The sequence below is a fragment of the Chiloscyllium punctatum genome, chromosome 12, assembly GCF_047496795.1.
Source record: "Chiloscyllium punctatum isolate Juve2018m chromosome 12, sChiPun1.3, whole genome shotgun sequence".
Classification (NCBI taxonomy): Eukaryota; Metazoa; Chordata; class Chondrichthyes; order Orectolobiformes; family Hemiscylliidae; genus Chiloscyllium; species Chiloscyllium punctatum.
Window position 1 is genome coordinate 55,974,761 of NC_092750.1, and position 19,273 is coordinate 55,994,033.

General features: G+C 40.2%; 1 protein-coding gene across 11 annotated transcripts in view; it reads right to left on the bottom strand.

Annotated features, from left to right (window-relative positions):
- chl1b (cell adhesion molecule L1-like b) overlaps positions 1-19,273 on the bottom strand; it is an 885,223-nt gene that overhangs the window by 596,653 nt on the left and 269,297 nt on the right. The window contains exon 1 of one of the 11 annotated variants that reach the window (XM_072582615.1): positions 1,175-1,404. The exons of the other annotated variants lie outside the window; for them this stretch is intronic. The gene's annotated coding sequence lies outside the window, so the exon portion shown is untranslated. Of the gene's footprint in view, positions 1-1,174; positions 1,405-19,273 lie in introns of those variants that run through there. 11 annotated transcript variants of the gene reach the window in all.

The window sequence follows — 19,273 nt, forward strand, 5'->3', positions numbered from 1 at the left end:
AGAAAGCATGCAGCAAGTTCAGAAAGAACAGACGTAAGTCTAAATATTTCAAGAGTTCACTGGGAAATTGTAATAATTGCATCAATGCAAAACATGCAACCACATGCCTTTTTTGTCACTCTCAGACCATCAAACATCAAAATTCTAAATATTTTAAATATACTTTGTATTGCTTAATATATTATTAGAAATTAATATTCTATTTCTAACGATGAATCATCTAATTAACAGTTGATGTATGCAATGATTTCCTTCTGGTTGCTGACTGCTTACTATACTTCTCAAATCATAGATTGCATATTATTCATCAGCAGAACTGAACAATACACTGTATATATAAATCTTTCTTGAAAGCAATTAAGTGCAAAACTGTTCAAAAACAGCAAACACTAAATTTGTTTAATAAATGCATTTAATAATTAATAAATAACTGCATGGTACATCAAATAATCCACGTTTTTTTGTTGACATTTGCCACATTCACAAAAATAATTAGGCTGTAGAAAATAAGCTCCTTTAACCTCAGAAAAACTGAAATGTTATTAAGTTGATACAATTGCTGTTACTCCTATGCTGCTTATCGACTAGTTTGTCAACCATACTTGGATGTGCCAGAGAATCAGAACTAGTGCACAAATCTAAAAAAAGCACTTCAAATCTCATGAAGAAATTCGAAACTTGGAAGAATTTCACTTCCTCAAAACATTCAAGAATAATCAAATTTTTAATTCCAGAATTCCTCAATGATTCATGTAATTCTCTGCATTGTGTATGTTTGCACACCTGTGTACTGGAAAGATGTATATTTTAATCTAAAACATATAGTGCACATCGTAAGCATTAATAAAGTAGCACTTTTTGCATGTATGCATCAATTTCCTACATCTGACTTCCAAATCTGTGGTTCCATTGTGAAATGTGGATTCCTTGTACAAGGTGTAGCCTATGCTCCTTTTTCAGGTAAATGCTTAACAAATAAAACATTCACATCTTATATCTGTTTGGGTTTTAGTATTATTTTAAATATAGAATATTGCAACGTATATGAAAAATTTAAACTATGCCTTCAGCAGGGAGGCAATATATCATTGTGAGCAAGCCTGAGGACTTGTTAGTTCACAGTATTCATTTTAAAACAGAGACAACATTTCATAATATTTTAAGTCAGACTCACCAAATGTGATGAGAACAGCCTTTCAATCCCCAAGACGTGCAGACACTTCACTTGCTTTTTACTACACATGCTCCACGACTGAAGAACAGATAAGCACGATCCAGTACACACTAAATCACACTGGCCAATATCTCCACAGATTTGAGCTTATCCTACAAATGCTTTGCCTGGTCCGGCATATTTGCTGACAGACGAATATTTGTTTGAACAGAGCAATGGTTTCCACCCATCTGGTTCAAAGATCTTTATGAGATGCTTGCACAAGCAAGCTGTTTTACCTCACTCTCTGCCAGTTATGTCACATCAGCTGATTTGCTGCCTTTCAGTGATGTTTGACACGGATTCATCTCACATTCAGCAATAGCACAAGCCAGCACCTTATTTCCTGTCAGCAGCCTCTAATTTATTCCACTCACAATTGTCATCAATATGTAAGGAGAGAGATACAAAAATCATAGCAAAACACATTTGTGGTAAATTTTGTCATTTTCTTGATGTCCAAGTTAAAACTAACTGTTTGTGACTAAAATTCAGAACAAACATTTCAGTCAACTAAATGAATAGCACTCAGGTGCTTTCTCAATCTGTGAATGGTAATTAGAGTCTTAGGTTTGTTTCCGTGCTGTACATCTCTATCGGTCCAACTTGTTAATGCTAACCTGATATCCCAAGCTAACAGTCCCATTTGCCAGCACGTGGACCATATCACTCAAACCCTTCCTATTCACACACCCATCCAGATCCCTTTTAAATGCTGTAATCATAGCAGCCTCCACCACTTCTCTGGCAGCTCATTCCATACATGTACCACCCTCTGCATGAAACAGTTATCCCTTAGGTCCCTTTTATACCTTTCCCATCTCACCCTAAACCTATGCCCTCTAGTTCTGGACTCTCCCACCCCAGGCAAAGTCCATATCTATTTGTCCTATCCATGCCCCTCATGATTTTATAAACTCCTATAAGATCACCCCTCAGCCTCCGACACTGAGGGAAAACAGCCCCAGCCTATTCAGCCTCTCCCTACAGATCAAATCCTCCAACCCTGGCAACATCCTTGTACATCCTTTCTGAACCCTTTCAAGTTTCACAACATCCGATAGAAAGGAAACCAGAATTGCACGCAATATTCCAAAAGTGGCCTGACCAACTGCAACATGACCCCCAACTCTTGTACTCAATGCTCTGTCCAAAATAGGTAAGCATACCAAATGTTTATTTCACTATCCTATCTACCTGCAACTCGAATTTCAAGCAACTATGAACCTGCACTCCAAGGTCGCTTTGCTCAGCAACACTCCCCAGGACCTTAACATTAAGTGTGTAAGTCCTGCTCTGATTCCAAAATGCAGCACCTTGCATTTATTTAAGTTAAACTCCATCTGCCACTCCTCAGCCCACTGGCCCAACTGGTCAAGTTCCTGTTGTACTCTGAGGTAATCTTCTTCGCTGCCCACTACAACTCCAATTCTGGTGTCATCTGCAAACTTACTAACTATTCCTCATATGTGTAAAAAGTGAAGTTCATTATTTTACCTTTTTTATCAAGCACTTTTTTTTCTTTCCAAGTATAATTTCTACCTGATTTGGAAACTGATTAAAATATTCGAAAACTAATTTTGCAAGATTGTTTTAATAATGTAATGTTGTTTATTTAAATCTCCTTCAACATTTCTCTCATTAAAGTCAGAATTTCCTGGTGCTTAAATTCAACTGTGTTTTTGGGGCTGATGGTCACTGTTTGGAGTGGAACTGAGTTCCACTGTGCCCAATTACTTGCAACGAAGGAAGAGTCTGCACAATTCCTGCTGATTGTGACATCCTGATCTCCTGGACCAGAGATGGAACAAACAAATTCTATTAACTTTCACCTGGGGCTTCACAGGAAGTATTACCATAATACTCTTTATGAAAAGTACTATCACATTTGTTGGTAGATAATACTTGTGTCAAGAAGAATTAATTTCTAATTTAAGGGCAGCAGAGTGACTCAGTGGTTAGCACAGCTGCGTCAGTGCTGGCAACTCCAGCCTCGGTCTACCGTCTGTGTGGGTTTCCTCTGGGTGTTCTGGTTTCTTCCCACAGTCCAAAGATTTAAAGGTCAGGTGAACTGGCCATTCTAAATTGCCCATAATGTTAGGTGCATTAGTCAGAGGGAAATGTGTCTGGGTGGGTTACTCTTCGGAGGGTCGGTGTGGACTTGTTGGGCCGAAGGGGCTGTTTCTATACTGTAGGGAATCTAAATCTAATAATAATCTGACTCTAATCATAATATGATGATACACTTGTATAAGATGGAGTGGGTGCAGGCATAAATTTTGGCATCTTCCTAAACTCTTTGTGAGGCCCACCAGATGTACAAGAAAGCAGGACCAATGGCCATAAAAACAGTTATTCTAAGTTCCAGAAAGATCGGTTGCAATTTGAGGTAGGACTCTACCAGCATGGTGGATCCTGCAAAAACAAATCTTGCAATAGTTTATCCGCTTCACCTTGGCTTAAGCTCTTGAATGGAAAAGCAAGATGGCGATCAAAAGACACTTTGACGGCAATGGTCATTAGCACTGTGGCACTACTATGAGGCACAGGCTGCATCCTATTTTGAAGCCTGAATTTGGGAACAGGGTATTAACCAAAGAAGCAGGCAGATGTTCAATTGAATCGCACCACCATCGCTACAATGCAGATTAGTTAATATCATATCATTTAATAGAGTGAAAATTACTTTATAATAAAACCCACAATAAACTTAGGATCTGGTTGAGCAGAATTTATATACAGGCGTTCCATGTTAGGCTTTTTTGTTTGGAGAGGTGGCTGTATTTTCAAATGACTTCTTTTACATGTGTCAATGAAACAGGTTATTTTGGATTCCTTACAATTCTCTGTGAATCTACCAGAAGAAGCAGTGAGTCAAAATTCAAATCCCTCTATTTACACAGAGCGCATCGTAAATCATTTAACAAATTCATTAAACTATAATCCTTCCAAGCATCATCTGGCAGGATGATTAACCAAATAGTTTACCAAGCATGAGGTAAGAAGCATTTACCGTAATTTGTTTCAAAACTATTATTGTAACTACAGGTCTTAACAGCTAATTAAACCCAACAATTTTATTCACATGTTACAACAAGGAATAATTTCAATCTTCACTAAACATCAACTTTTCTTTTGTACTATTCAAAACTGAATGGTTCAGTACTGTTGCTACTGAGGTCACAAACACAGCTTAATTTCTGAGCTGAATCCAAAGAAAGCATGCAACTTTCAGTTGTTTATTAGAATGTTTTTATATCAATGAAAATAAAGTAACTGATGATAAATAACTACATAGCTCAGAGTCAAATGAAAGAAGGTTTTCTCAACTACTCCCTTTCTGTCTTTTACGCAAGTCTAACCCTGGAAGAAGACTCAACCAGAGCCACTGAGAAAGACATGGTTAGAGTGAGTGTTTGGGAATGCTAAGACCTTATTGGTACAACGCAGGAGTCTTGCCTGCTTTGCCAAATTTTCCTTTCATCTCTCCCCTATGCTTTTCTTGATAAATAGAAGGATAAATTTCCACTTGACTTCTCTTTATTTCTTTATCTGTAGCATCGTCATCTCCATTTACCTGTACCAATATCACTATTACCCCCATGTGTTTTAATTTTTGCATCACTATCTTCACAATTATTTCCCCTTTGTTTCTCTGTGCTCACAGCCCTCACATCCCATTCCCTCCTCTGCTCCCTGGATCTGCATTTGCCTTAAAATTTTCATCTCCTACATCTTTCCATTCTGATCAAAGGTCATTGATCTGAAATGTTCAGTCAGCTTCTCATTCCACAGAGGTTGTCTGACTATTTCCAGAAATTCCTGTTTTTACTTTGTTATATACAAAATATAAATTCATTCTTCGCAGATTGGTTTCTGTACTCCTGAAGCATTGAGAAGAATCACTTTCATTTCATTTCCTGGCTGTCAATTGCAATAACATGCACGTGCTGTTAAACTGGAACTGGATGCAACTATAATAAGAGATGCAAAATTCTATTCTTGTTCATCTTCAAGTGAATATAAAATTATGCATGTCTTCAACCATAAGAATTATTTTCCCATTTAAGATGCACTGCTTCGTCTTATTTCTCGCATTTGGAGCAAATATCTGACAAATCAAACTGAATTATTTTGCTGCCTGGATGCATCCAATGGTACCTCCTTCCTTTTATTAACTAACATCTTCACCAATAGTTTTAATCCTGCCTTTCAAGAAACCTGGAGTGACAATTAAAAGTAATACTGCACTTTTCATTATCATATAAACATCATGAAACATCAGGCCCAGAAGCTGCAATTCAGTAAAATTCACTGAAATGACACAGGAAAGTATATGAGAAAGGCATTTAATTTTGGAACTCTTTGAGAAAAAAACAAATGTAACCATTTTCACAATAAAAACTAAAAGAACTGCAAATGCTGGAAATCAGAAACAAAAAAAGTTGCAGGAAAAGCTCAGCAGGTCTGGCAGCAACTGTGGAGAGAAATCAGAGTTAATGTTTCAGGTCGAGTGAAGGTTGTTCTGAAGGGTCACCTGTCTCAAAATGTTAACTCTGATTTCTCTCCACAGACACTGTCAGACCTGCTGAGTTTTTCCAGCTATTTCTGTTTTCCTTAACCATTTCCATGGTAGATTAGTGTAACTTTCTTTCTTAAGCCTTCTGCTTTTTTTGCAATGCATTTGCTCCTGCTGTATTTGAGATAATTGAATGAATCTACAATTGTGGCTTCTAACACAGAACTTTGCACAATAAGAGCAAATTCCAGACATTTGGGCAGATGGACTGGCACTGTTTCCCAATCGTTAAAATGAACAGAAGGAAAGCTATGTTAACCTTTGCACTTCAATTTCCAATTTACTTTATTTTTGCTGAACCCAAAAAGAATTTTTAGGGACAAGATAATCATTACACCTAGTAAATACATTTCTTTTTCTAAGTATTATCTCCCACTCACTGACATATTCTGGATATGTTTTTCAAATATGCATTTTTAGGTGGTTTTAAACTTAAAGACAAAGATCTTCCAATTGAAAGACAGTCATGGCAGTAACATACTATGAATGATGTATGTCTAAAGTCTGAAACTTCTAACGGTTGATCACTCATTGTCTGAAACAATTCAAAAAAAGCCCCAAGTCAGAGAATTTTAAGTTCTCCTGCTTACTTTCCTGAATAGTTACCTGGGTCAAGTTAGAGAGATGAAAACCTGTCTAACTGTAAGGTAAATATAAGATAGAACTTCACTCCTGAAACTCTCCACCAGTTTTCTCACCCTGTCTCATGAACAACCAACTCTGCCATTTTGACATCCATCATGTCCAATTCTGACCTTGTTACATCACACACTGTTCCCAGAGCAAGTCACCATTTGGCAGATGCCCACCAGAAGACCAGCATCCCAGTTGTGCTCATGCCATCTTTAAAAGGCATAGTGTACTGGCACAAGGAATGGCTGCCCTGGTCATTAATGGACAGAAACATGGCAGGGAAGGGGATAGATGGCACAATGATCTGAGGAACAGATCTGAGGAACTAGTTGTGGTGGTGGTGCAAAGACAGGCTGTCCTCTTCCCAGAGGACTGGCAGAGAATGCCATGACACCACACCCTGGCAGCTTGATCTGTGGCCATCCCATGGACTGGATAAATGGAAAGCAGTGATTTAAGAGAATTAATGACCTTCTCTGGTGCACTGGGGTTAGTGCTGCACACTTATCCCTGCTTCCTCGTGCTCACTCTGCTACTGCATCCACCTCCCATCAAATCTCACGCCCGACTACTCACTGTTGCCTGCAACATCTGCCTTAGCACAGCACGAACCCTGCCCGGCCTATGCGGTGCCTCAACATTCCCTTCAAACACCTCATCACTTTCCATCCATGGCACCCATTTTCGATTTCTCCTTTCTCTTATTTCAGGGGAAGACAGCCCACACACAGGACAGAGACAGCCTGTATAGGTAGATAGCTGCCAGTCATTAGGCTCCTCACCCACACAGAAAAGTGAATCTTGGCCCTTGCAAGAGAACAGGACCAGACCTGCAGAGGATGCTGGGATATCCATGTCCTCCCAACAGAGGAAGCAGCACTCTTCACTGAGACCCTCCCATTAAACGCTGCTGGCAGTCTCAATCATTGCACACCACTTTTAACCAATGGCTGCAATGACCTCACAGGCTTTTTGCCTTAAGGATATCACTGGCCATGTCTGCCGTCACTACATGAAATGACCAGTTCCCCAGAAGCCATCTCCTAGACCTCTGACATGGGGCCCTGGAGGAAGCATCAGCCAAGACAACCTCCTGCACTGCCCAATAGCTCAGATACTGACACCACAAGGGGAATATGAGCCTTAGAAAAGGGTGGGAGCACAAGCTGGTCGCACCTCACTGCGCCAAGGAAGAAACACCATAGGCCTCTGGCATTCAGAGCACTGTCGAAGATCAGGCATCTCCTCATCCCCAGGCAGGAGAGCACCCTGTGGTGTCAGCAATTCAGGGACTTCACCCACACATGCACAGGGAAGAACAAGTATGGCAGACAGGGATGTGGGGCACAATGGCCCTCATTGCCCAGAGGCTGTGGGAGCGAAGTGACTCCTGAAATCATCTGTTTATTTTTAAGTATTTATTCACAGGATGAGAGCATCACTAGCTAAGCATTTATAGCCTTTCTCTAATTGCCCAGAGGGTAGTTAAAAGTCTACCACGTTGCTGTGGATGTGGAGTCACATGTAGGCCAGACTTGGTAAGGATGGCAGTTTCCTTTCCTACAGTACATTCGTGAACCAGATGTGTTTTCCCAATAGTTGGAAATTGTTTCATGATCATCATTAGACTCCTAATTTTAGATTTTTATTAGATTCATAATTCCGCCATCTGTCGTGGTGAGATTCAAATCCAGGTCCCCAAATCATTACCTGGGTCTCTGGATTAACAGTCCGTTGATAATACCACTAGGCCATCACCTCCCCAGTTGTCTCCATGGTCATATTGATAGCTGCTTTGGAAAATCAGGTACAGCATCCTCAGTGTCTGCTGGAGAGATATCTGGTCGGCATGGACAGGTTGGACCGAAGGGTCTGTTTCCATGCTGTATATCTCTATGACTCTATGACGCGAAGTCCATTCCCTTTCCCCATCACTGGTCCTCAGGACTAAAGAATACTGTTGGGTAATGGGAAACCTGGCAGCCCCTCTTCACAAAGGGACAAGCAGTACCATATATGTAGCCCCTCAGAATTCTCAACTCCAAAGATGATGACCAGGCCCTCCACTTTCACCCTACCTCTGAACTTTGAAAGTTCACAATGAAGTGAGTCAACTTGCATTTTGCAAGAAGGTCCTCAGCATGCCTGACCCCTCTGGAAACAAATGCCCTAGGATTGCCCGACCAAAGGACCAGGTGGATGTTAAGTCTGCAAGCACTAAGTGAGTGAACAGCCTTAAGATGCAGACTGGTCCAATCTGGTCAGCTGGGAACTTGTTACTGTGTGCAAAGAGATCATGCAGCAGCCTTTCAATGTTAAATGCCAGTGCATCCTGCAAGACAAAGTCTGTTCTTCCAGAGTGCCCTGATGGTGTATCAGAGAGATTCCCTGATTGTCATGAAGGGTTGGCAAATGATGGATGCCATGTCCATAGAGAGAGAGACACACACACACACGTGAAGCCAAAATGTCCTGTGATTACGTTTTGTCATCGGCAACATGGAAATCCCGAGGAGGAAGCAGTGTGCTGAATTTGCCAGGTTCCTTTTGGTGTGGTTTCCATTTCAAATTTTCTCAAAGTACATCTTGTTTGATGATGTGGTGGGTTAGAAAAGCAAATACTCATGAGGCAAGTTGGGCCATTAACGATAACAACCAATAATAATCCCACTTAACTGGCAATTAACCGCTGCCTGATCAGAATCTCACCTTACCACTTGTCAGAAACATAAAAGTCAGAGCGAGATGCTCCCAAAGGTCAAGGTAGACCTCATCCAACTTCGCTCATGCTGCCACAAATTGTGCCATCACCCACATAATTCAGACCCCAATTAGAGTTTGCCCATGAGCAATGCTTCTCTCACCTGGCCAACTAAACATTTCCAACATTTTCTGTTTTAATTGCAGATTTCCAACATCTGCAGTATTTTATATCCCATTGATAGTATGTGCTGTGGATGCAGTGGAGTATGAGTGGAAGAGTGGTCACTAAACCTTTGTCAAGTGGACTACTATGTTTGGATGTTGCTGAGTTTCTTAAGTGGATACACTGATGTATACAAGTGGAGAGTATTCCATCACATTTATTGCAGGTATTGGTGCTATGTGCACATCTTATTCCAGTGCACTGAGATTGTGTCCTGCTCTTGGACCCTTGATGTTCTTTTTTGTTTGGCATAACTCAGTCATTGGGATGATTATCCATTGGACTCTAATTGACTTGCATTTTGTTGGCATCACTCAGTGCTCTGAATGAAGCCTTGACATCAAAGGGAGCTCCTCCCACTTTCACTTGCATCACACCTTGATCAAAGCTTTGACGAGATTAGAAGCCAAACAGTTTGGAAAAAATTCAAATCACTATGTACACATGTTGCTTGAAGGAATCTAATGACTTCTTCTGATCCATTCACTGATCCATTCTCAGAGGCTCCTAGCTTCACATGGCTAGGTCAGATTTAGATTAGATTACTTACAGTATGGAAACAGGCCCTTCAGCCCAACAAGTCCACACCGACCCGCCAAAGCGCAACCCACCCATACATTTACCCCTTCACCTAACACTACGGGCAATTTAGCATGGCCAATTTACCTGACCTGCACACCTTTGAACTGTGTAGGGAAACCAGAACACGTGGAGGAAACCCACGCAGACACGGACAGAATGTGCAAACTCCACACACAGTCAGTTGCCTGAGGCGGGAATTGAACCTGGGTTCAGGGTGCTGAGAGACAACAGTGCTAACCGTGCTAGCCACTGTGCCACCGTGCCACTCTGTCTTTTTTTGTGAACAGAATATATCTGCATTGTCAGGCAAAAGCTATACCTTTTTTGTACTAAAAAGCTGAGGAGTGGTTACTCTGGTGCACTTGGAAGACCAGCTAAGTCACAGATACAGATTCGCAATCTCTGTTGAAACCAGTGCACTCTCGGTACTAAATGAGAAAATGAATTTAAGTAATTTTGTAGACAGAGAAATGTATATCTGCAATTGCCAAGATTAAGATCAGTCACAAATTTGGCTGAAAATTTCTCTTGGACTCGTATACTAGACCTCCACACTGTTCAACATATTTGTGAAATCCTCACTGCTTGCAATTTTATGTTATTCACCATCAATTTTAGTCTACATCATAGCTCCACAGTGTTTTGCTCATCCATTGTGAAACAATTTTGCACAATCTCGAGCCCAATATATTTTTGTTTAATATGCACTTTGTTGATGCCCTTTGTTCAGACTTCATTCCAAAGTAGACTTGGGTGCTTTACATGACATACTTTTCTATACTTTATACTGACCCAGAGTTGGTCTCCTGGCTAGATGGTTGCAACAGACTGAGGAATCATCACAGAATGAGGGATACTTTCTCAATTTGTCTTAACGATCCTGTTGCTTCAACATCCTTTCTGAAATAGAAGCAAATTACTGCAGACGCTGGAATCTGAACTGAAAACAAAACATGCTGGAGAGCACAGTGGGTCAGACAGCATCCATGGAGAGAAAGAAAACCAAAGTTTCAAGTCCTGTTCACATGCTACAATGCTCCAGTGAATCACAGCACAGACTGGAGGAACAGCATCTCATCTTCAAACTAGGCAGTTTACAACCTTCTCTACTCAATATTGAGCTCAACACCTTCAAATTGTGAAGGTAAAAACAATGACTGCAGATGCTGAAAACCAAATACTGGATTAGTGGTGCTGGAAGAGCACAGCAGTTCAGGCAGCATCCAACGAGCAGCGAAATCATGGATGCTGCCTGAACTGCTGTGCTCTTCCAGTACCACTAATCCAGTACCTTCAAATTGTGAACCCATCCCTTCCCTTTCTTTGAGCTTCACTTGTTACATTCTCTATCCCATTCCCTCACCCCAGGGGGACTGTCTGCGCTTTCGAGCAGTTAGACACGCCAATGCTCTGCCATTCTCACATCCTGATCACTTAATCTGAACTATCAACATTTCCTCTCTCTCCCATTACTCCAACCAGCCCCACTAGCCCATTTCTTCATCAATGCTGCCCCCTCCACTTCAGCTCTGATGAAGAGTCTTCTAGACTCAGAACATTAGCTAGCTTTCTCTCCATTGATGCTGCTTGACATGCGGTGTTCTCCAGCATTTGTTATTTTCAATCCTTTCCACAGTTGGAGGTGTTAAAAAAAAACACATGACTGCATATTATGACTTTACCAACATCCTGTATAACTGTGGCAACACTGCTTCTATTTTAATTACATTTTTTAAGTAAAATGCAAAAATGCCAGAGGATGTTTGATTGACTGGGGGCAACAGCTTTTTTTTGTGCTCTGGTATATATAACCAGCTCTGCTGGTCCGACCAGTTTAACTCTAAACAGGCAAATCAAAGGTTGTTATTAGAACAGTGATCATTTGCTTTTGAAATTTATCTCAGGCAAATGCTAAAGAATGCAATTCTCACATAAAAATAATAGGTTCTGACTATGGTCCCAGGAGGGGGTATTCTGCTTGGACACCCTCCTGGTATTGAAAATGATTTGTTCAACTTAGTTCACAAAAGCAGCCACTGAATTTTGAAATTAGATTTAATTGCTATCAGTACACTTCTCTGATGGCCAAAGTTCAATGGTTTGCATCCCCTCTCTTTGCTGCACCATTCACAGCCACCTTCAATCTCTTACCTAGAAGACACCATTATTTTCTGTTATTTCTTAAACTCTCATGGTTGTTATCTTAGCATTGGATATTTCCCAAGTGAATTATATTTGGCATGTTACTCCATTAAAGGCCACATTTTTATCTTACTAAAATAAGCAATAGAAGGACAGTGGACCAATATTACTAATACATGTTGCTAAAAATATGATTTACCTAATGTATACTATAAAGTCACCAAGCTGCTGCACTAAGTATATTTTTATTTTCAAACTAAGCCTGAGTTCAATTTTTTTTATTATAGAGCAAATCAGCTTTCAGTTATTTGAAAAAAAACACCCATGATGATGATAAAAATCAGTTGTAACACATGAATGGATTTCATCTGTGGTAACACTATGAAAATTATAGGCATTTCTTCATGGCAGTCGATAATAATTATGGTTCCAGTCAGGTTATTATAACGCAAGATGATTTGTTGCTCCTCAATGCTTACAATGAAATACAATAGTTAAAAGCAGTTGCACTAAATTGAAAGCATAAGTCATGGCTTAATTAAGCAATCTGTCAATAATTACAAAACCAACTGCGTGATCACCAGACAATTACTCAAAATTAATCACTGTTAAAGACGTTGGCATTTTAAGCCTGAAATTTGTGCTGTTTATATCACTTAAGAGTTGCCTGAATCCACCCTTAAACCAATGTCATTATCTAACGTGTGATTAAAGCAAGTGACGATGGAGTCAAAAACAGCAACAGGTCTTGTTTCAAATAGCAACCAGTCGAAACGGAAGTCAAGCCAGTTGATCAAGAGAATTACACTGGTAAACAGTAAAAATAACTAGTTAGATGAGGAAGGAGACTTGGATCAGGTGTAGAAAAACAGCAAACTGATGTATGAATATGTTGGGGAAAGAAAAAGGTGCAGAAATGGAAATGAAAATGAATGCGAGAGCTATGGAGAGCAAGAGAAAGACAGCAAAACAAAGAGAGAAATTGGAAAGCAATAGAGATAGCTACAGCATTGCTGGAGATAGCAATCTCATTTTTTTAAAAATGGACAGTTAGTGTTGTATTTTTTCCTGAGTTGTCAAACTAGCAGAGAAAATGAGGGTCCGTGTAGACTTGTTGGGCTGAAGGGCCTGTTTCCACACTGTAGGGGTTCTATTAAAAAAAAAGTCAAGCAGAGAAAAACAACCAAGAAAACAAGGCGGAATGGAAGAGAAAGGAAAAGGAACAGTGTAATGACCCATTTGATATGTCTCACAAGGTAAACACGTCAGCTTTCAGAGGTTCGGCATACAATAAAATGGTCTTAACGATATTATTGTCGCCTGTTTGCAATGTTTAGCTTGGTGACTTGGCACTGTAGACTAACAGCAAACCATTCACAAAATGCAAATTATGCAATTATAAAAATCTGCATTGATGAAAACTTTAATATGTTGGAACAAAGCAAAGTTCATGACCTTGGCATGAGTCGTAAAAATTAAGGCAACCTTCCGACAAGATATTTCCAATGAGTTAGCCATTACGTGTAGAAGCTGAAAACAAATGAAAGAATTACGGACATGGGAAATCAGAAACAAAAATAAAAATTGCTGCAAAAATTCAGCAGATCTGGCAGCATATGTGCAGAAAAAGCAGACTTCACATGTCAAGTCCAGTGACACTTCTTCGGGACAGAACAACATATGGAAGGGGGGTCAGTTTCTTATAATGGCAAGCTTCAATACAATAACTCATGCATTAGTTGTAAAGAAAGGCTGGATAGGCTGGAACCTTTTTTCACTGGAGCTTAGGAGGTTGAAAGGTGATCTTAAAGAGGTTTATAAAATCATGACGGGTTATGGATATGGTTAATGATAGGTATCTTTTCCCTGTGGTGGGGGATTTCAAGACTGGGGGCATATATTTAAGGAGAGAGGAGAGAGATTTAAACAAAAACATAAGGGGCATTTTTTTTATACAGAGGCTAGTTCACATGTAGAATGAACTTCTGAAGCAAGTGTTGGATGCAGGCACAGTTACAACTTTTGAAAGACACTTAAATAAATCCATGAATAGGAAAGGTTTGGAGGGATATTGGTCAGAAGCAGGCAGGTGAGACTAGTTTAGTTTGGAATTGTGTTCAGCATGGACTGGTTGGACCAAAGAGTTATACAGCACAGGAACAGACCTTATGTTTAATTTAGAAAATCAGTGTTGGTCTACCTTGAGCTTCACATTACCAGATATACCCATGTATGTCCAAGATATCCCACAGAAATTCTTGCTGAAATGATGGGGCAAATATTCCATGTTTGCATCACTCAACTTAGCTCAGCACCTCCGAGCAGCCGAGCAACCAAATACAAAAACTGTGGATGATCTCAGCTCATTGCTGCCTCTATATTGCCGCAGCAAATGAGGTCAGCAAGCTCATCATTAGGAGAGTAACTACCTGGTCAGGTCCACGCCCCCCAACAACCCACCCTCCCATCCCGGCACCTTCCCCTGCCACCGCAGGAATTGCAAAACCTGCGCCCACACCTCCTCCCTCACCTCCATGCAAGGCCCCAAAGGAGCCTTCCACATCCAAAGTTTTACCTGCACATCCACCAATATCATTTATTGTATCCGTTGCTCCCAATGCGGTCTCTTCTACACTGGGGAGAATGGACGCCTCCTACCAGAGCGCTTTAGGGAACATCTCTGGGACATCCTCACCAATCAACCACACCGCCCTGTGGCCCAACATTTCAACTCCTCCTCCCACTCAGCTGAGGACATGGAGGTCCTTGGCCTCCTTCACCGCCGTTCCCTCACCACCCAACGCCTGGAGGAAGAACGCCTTATCTTCCGCCTCGGAACACTTCAACCCCAGGGCATCAATGTGGACTTCGCCAATTTCCTCATTTCCCCTTCCCCCACCTCACCCCCGTTCCAAACTTCCAGCTCAGCACTCTCCACATGACTTGTCCTACCTGCCTATCTTCCTTTCCACCTATCCACTCCACCCTCCTCTCTGACCTATCACCTTCATCCCCAACCTCATTCACCTATTGTACTCTAAGCTACTTTCTCCCAACCCCTACCCTCTTCTCATTTATCTCTCCACCCTTCAGGCACTCTGCCTGTATTGCTGATGAAGGGCTTTTGCCTGAAACGTCGATTTTCCTGCTCCTTGGATGCTGTCTGAACTGCTGTGCTTTTCCAGCTAATCAAGAATCTGGTTTCCAGCATCTGCAGTCATTGGTTTTACTCAGCATTAGGAGAGGCAGTGGCATAGTAGCAATGTCACTGGGCTTGTAATCAAGAACTACAGGCTGATGTTCTCATGCCATGGAGTTATATCTGACCACGGCAAAATTTGAATTCAATAAAATACTACTTGTGCTTAATTGTGAACATGTAACCATGATCAATTGTCATAAAAATCCAAATAATGCCCTTCAGGGAAGAAAATCTGCCAACTTCACCTGGTCTGATCTACTTGTCATTCCAGACCTATACATGTAAATGTTACTTTGCTCCCCTCTGAGTGATTAGGAATAGGCAATAATGCTGGCCTCGCACGAACAAAAACTGAATCTCGGACCTTACAGCTTTTATTTTATGTTACCATCAGGCAGCGCTTTGACAGTCTCGAGACAGTCTCAGACTATGATCATTTCAATTTATTAATTTGCAAATGTAAAGTGATGAAAAGCTTATTCATGCAGCTTTGAGGGTATATCTGTTTATCCATGTTCTAGTTTTATTGTCCTAGTTTAATGAGGTGCTGCCATTTACAAGCGCAATTATGTGCAAACAACCCTGTTAAACAAATTGCTAACATAAGGTAAACAATAAAAAAAGGCAATAAACGTGAATTCACTCTTCAGTAACTGACAATATAATACAAACTACCACATGCTTGATCATGAAATATTATTGGTAGTAAATGTAATTAATATCTATTTGGGTACCATGCTGACAAAATGTATTCATACAAAGGAAATTCAGGTCAGTCTCAAGTCCTATTCTTTTCAATGCCACCTTAAATGATTGTGTTTTTTAATACCACGTGGTCGGAAATGATGGTAGTCAACTGTTAAGACTTTTTTGGATCACATAACTGACAGCATATTGTTAAGCAATTTGAAATTTCTGATTCATTTAGGACAATGTGCTTACACAATCATACGTGGCTGAAAATAATGACAGCAATAGCATTTTTCAATCTTCCATTTGAAGGACTATCTACCAAGATGCAACTGATATCCACTCTACAACTCTTCAGTTACTTTCAAATGCTTAGTTTGCGTAAGGACAGGGCAACATATGTTTTGTCATATTCCTCATTGAAAGTGAAAGCACACTTCTTAGTGTAGTGCTCTCATAACAATACTATTGTGAATTACAAATCAATGGCTAACTTATCTCTTAAAGTGTCATTGGAGCTCTCAAATGTCTTGTTAAGTGTTACAGCTTCAAATTACTCATACTTCGATGTGGAGATACCGTACGGGTTATGTTCTACAAAGTCGAGCTCCTTTCATTGTTTGTTGAGGCTTGCTGATGTGAGGTATTTTTGTACAGTTTTAGTTTAAGCTTCGGATAGTGCCTACAAAATTTGAAAAATAAGCTTCTTGCTTTAGTATTTCCTTCAGCAACAGCCAATCACAGCTCAAAAACTGTAGCTCTCACATTTTAGTTGGCAACAGTTAAAAACTGATTTGAAGTGCTGGGTACCCAGTTACAGGCTCATCTCAAAAATGGTATCAAGTGAATTTGGACATCCCAATGTCAGCGCTTGCTCATCTACCATTTTCAATCATTGACACATTGTAATAGTGCTGAGACAGTTGACAGTATGTAACAAGTAAATCAGTGGCTAAATGAAAACGATGGCCTGAGACTGAGAATTCCTTCTGGTTTTGGTTAACCTTAATTAGATTAATTTAAATCGTATATTGGAGGAAGGAAACAGCTGATGCAAATAATGTCAATAACCCTATGTCTGTCCCAACTGGAAGAGGTAGAATTAGATAGTGCAATTGATGTTTATCATGCTGTTCTAAGCAAATCCGTTACTAATACAGTTGTTAATTTGGGAATTGGCAGAGAAGTGTTTCCCAAACTATTACAATGTCAAACAAGGGAAGCAATCTGATTAAGATGACTAATAAGAAAGATAAATGGATTATGAATCTGTATCCATGACTCCTGACATGATATTTTCCAAGTTCTTGCCAAATTGACAAATGAAATCAGTGTCTTTCCTACACAGAGAAAGGCAAGTAATAACTGAAGAGACAAGGGGCAAGGAAACCTACATTAGTCTTTGTGCACTTTCTCCCACCCTTTTTAAAATTTTTGGGATAGTAGACAGTGAAGGAGGTTATCTAAGATTAGAAAGAGATTTTGATTAATTAAAGCCATACAGTCATAGAGATGTACAGCATGGAAACAGACTCTTTGGTCTAATTTCGTCCATTCCAACAAGATAACCTAAATTAATCTAGCCCCATTTGTCAGTATTTGGCTTCTCTCCCTCCAAATCCTTCCTATTCGCATACCCATCTAGATGTCTTTTAAATGTTGTAATTGTACCAACCTCCATCAATTCCTCTGGCAGCTCATTCTGTACTCGCACAACCCTCTGTGTGAAAAGGTTGCCCCTTAGGTCCCATTTAAGTTTTTCCCCTGTCACCTTAAACCTGTGCCCTTTAGTTTTGGACTCTCCCACCATAGAGAAAAGTCCTTACCTTTGTTACGACACAGCGGTGGATCCTTCTGTTAATTAAACCAAATACCCAGAAAAGCTCACCTCGTCTCATAACCTGTTAAAATATGAGTGACAGAGAACTCCCAAATTCCACTATTTAAAGAACATAACATCAATTTATTTTTTCACTCTAAAACTGAACATTAAACAACAACTATTCACAACTCTAAGCCCTCCTTTCCTTTAACTGCTTACTACATGCCTCCAAAGCTATAACGAAGTGCTGTTCCAATAATGATTTGGAGATGCCGGTGTTGGACTGGAGTGTACAAAGTTAAAAATGACAAAACACCAGGTTATAGTCCAACTGGTTTAATTGGAAGCACACTAGCTTTCGGAGCGTCGCTCCTTCATCAGATGATAGTGGAGGGCTCAATCCTAACACAGAATTTATACACACATAAATTCTGTGTTAGGATTGAGCTCTCCACCATCACCTGATGAAGGAGCGACGTTCCAAAAGCTAGTGTGCTTCCAATTAAACCTGTTGGACTATAACCTGGTGTTTTGTCATTTTTAATTCTGTTCCAATAAGACACTTATTAAAATTACATCGACTTAATTTCAAAACCACATAGCCACTGTCATCTTGTGTGACTTCACTCTTCTGGCTACTGAATTCCTGGTTTGTCTTCTTTCATTTTACTGAGAGTATGTTTCATATGAAAAGGTACCTTTGATATAGAATGTTTGCTAATTTCTGGAATCTCTCTCAATGGCTGTTGCTCTCTCTCCAATTTTCAAAATGTCCGCATTTTTATATCCCCAACATCGAATTGTGTCATTGGTTCAATGTTTGCAAAACAAGTTCGCAAACTTGATTGGGTTTTAATAACCTGGGCATAATTGAAAAAGATTGATTAAATTTGAATTGTCAAAATAGCAACCACAACTCACAGCCAAATATTACATATTTTCTATTTTCCACTCTGAGAGTGCTATCTAGTTACATACACAGGTGCTTGTAATCTCTCAGTTCAGAACAGCATTCACTCTGTCTTAAAGGTACAGTACATGCCTTCAACTTCATAACACTTTATTTAAGCCCCTCAAAATTCTATAAGGTCACCCCTCAGCCTCCAATGCTCCAAGGAATATAGTCCCAGACTATTCAACCTCTCCCTATAGCTCAAACCCTTCAACCCTGGCAGAACCCTTGAAAATTTCACAACATCCTTGCTATAGCAGGGAGACCAGAATTGCACAGTCTTCCAATAGTTGCCTAACCAATGTCTTGTGCAGCCGCAACATGACCTCCCAACTCAAAAACTCAATGTGATGATCAATAAATGCATGAATACCAACTGCCTTCTTCACTATTCTATCTGTGACTCCACTTTCAAGGAACTATGAACCTGCACTTCCAGGCCTGTTTGTTCAGCAACACTCCCCAGGACCTTACAAGTAAGTGTATAAATCTTGGGTCAATGGGCTGAAGAGTGACAGATGGAGTTTAATTT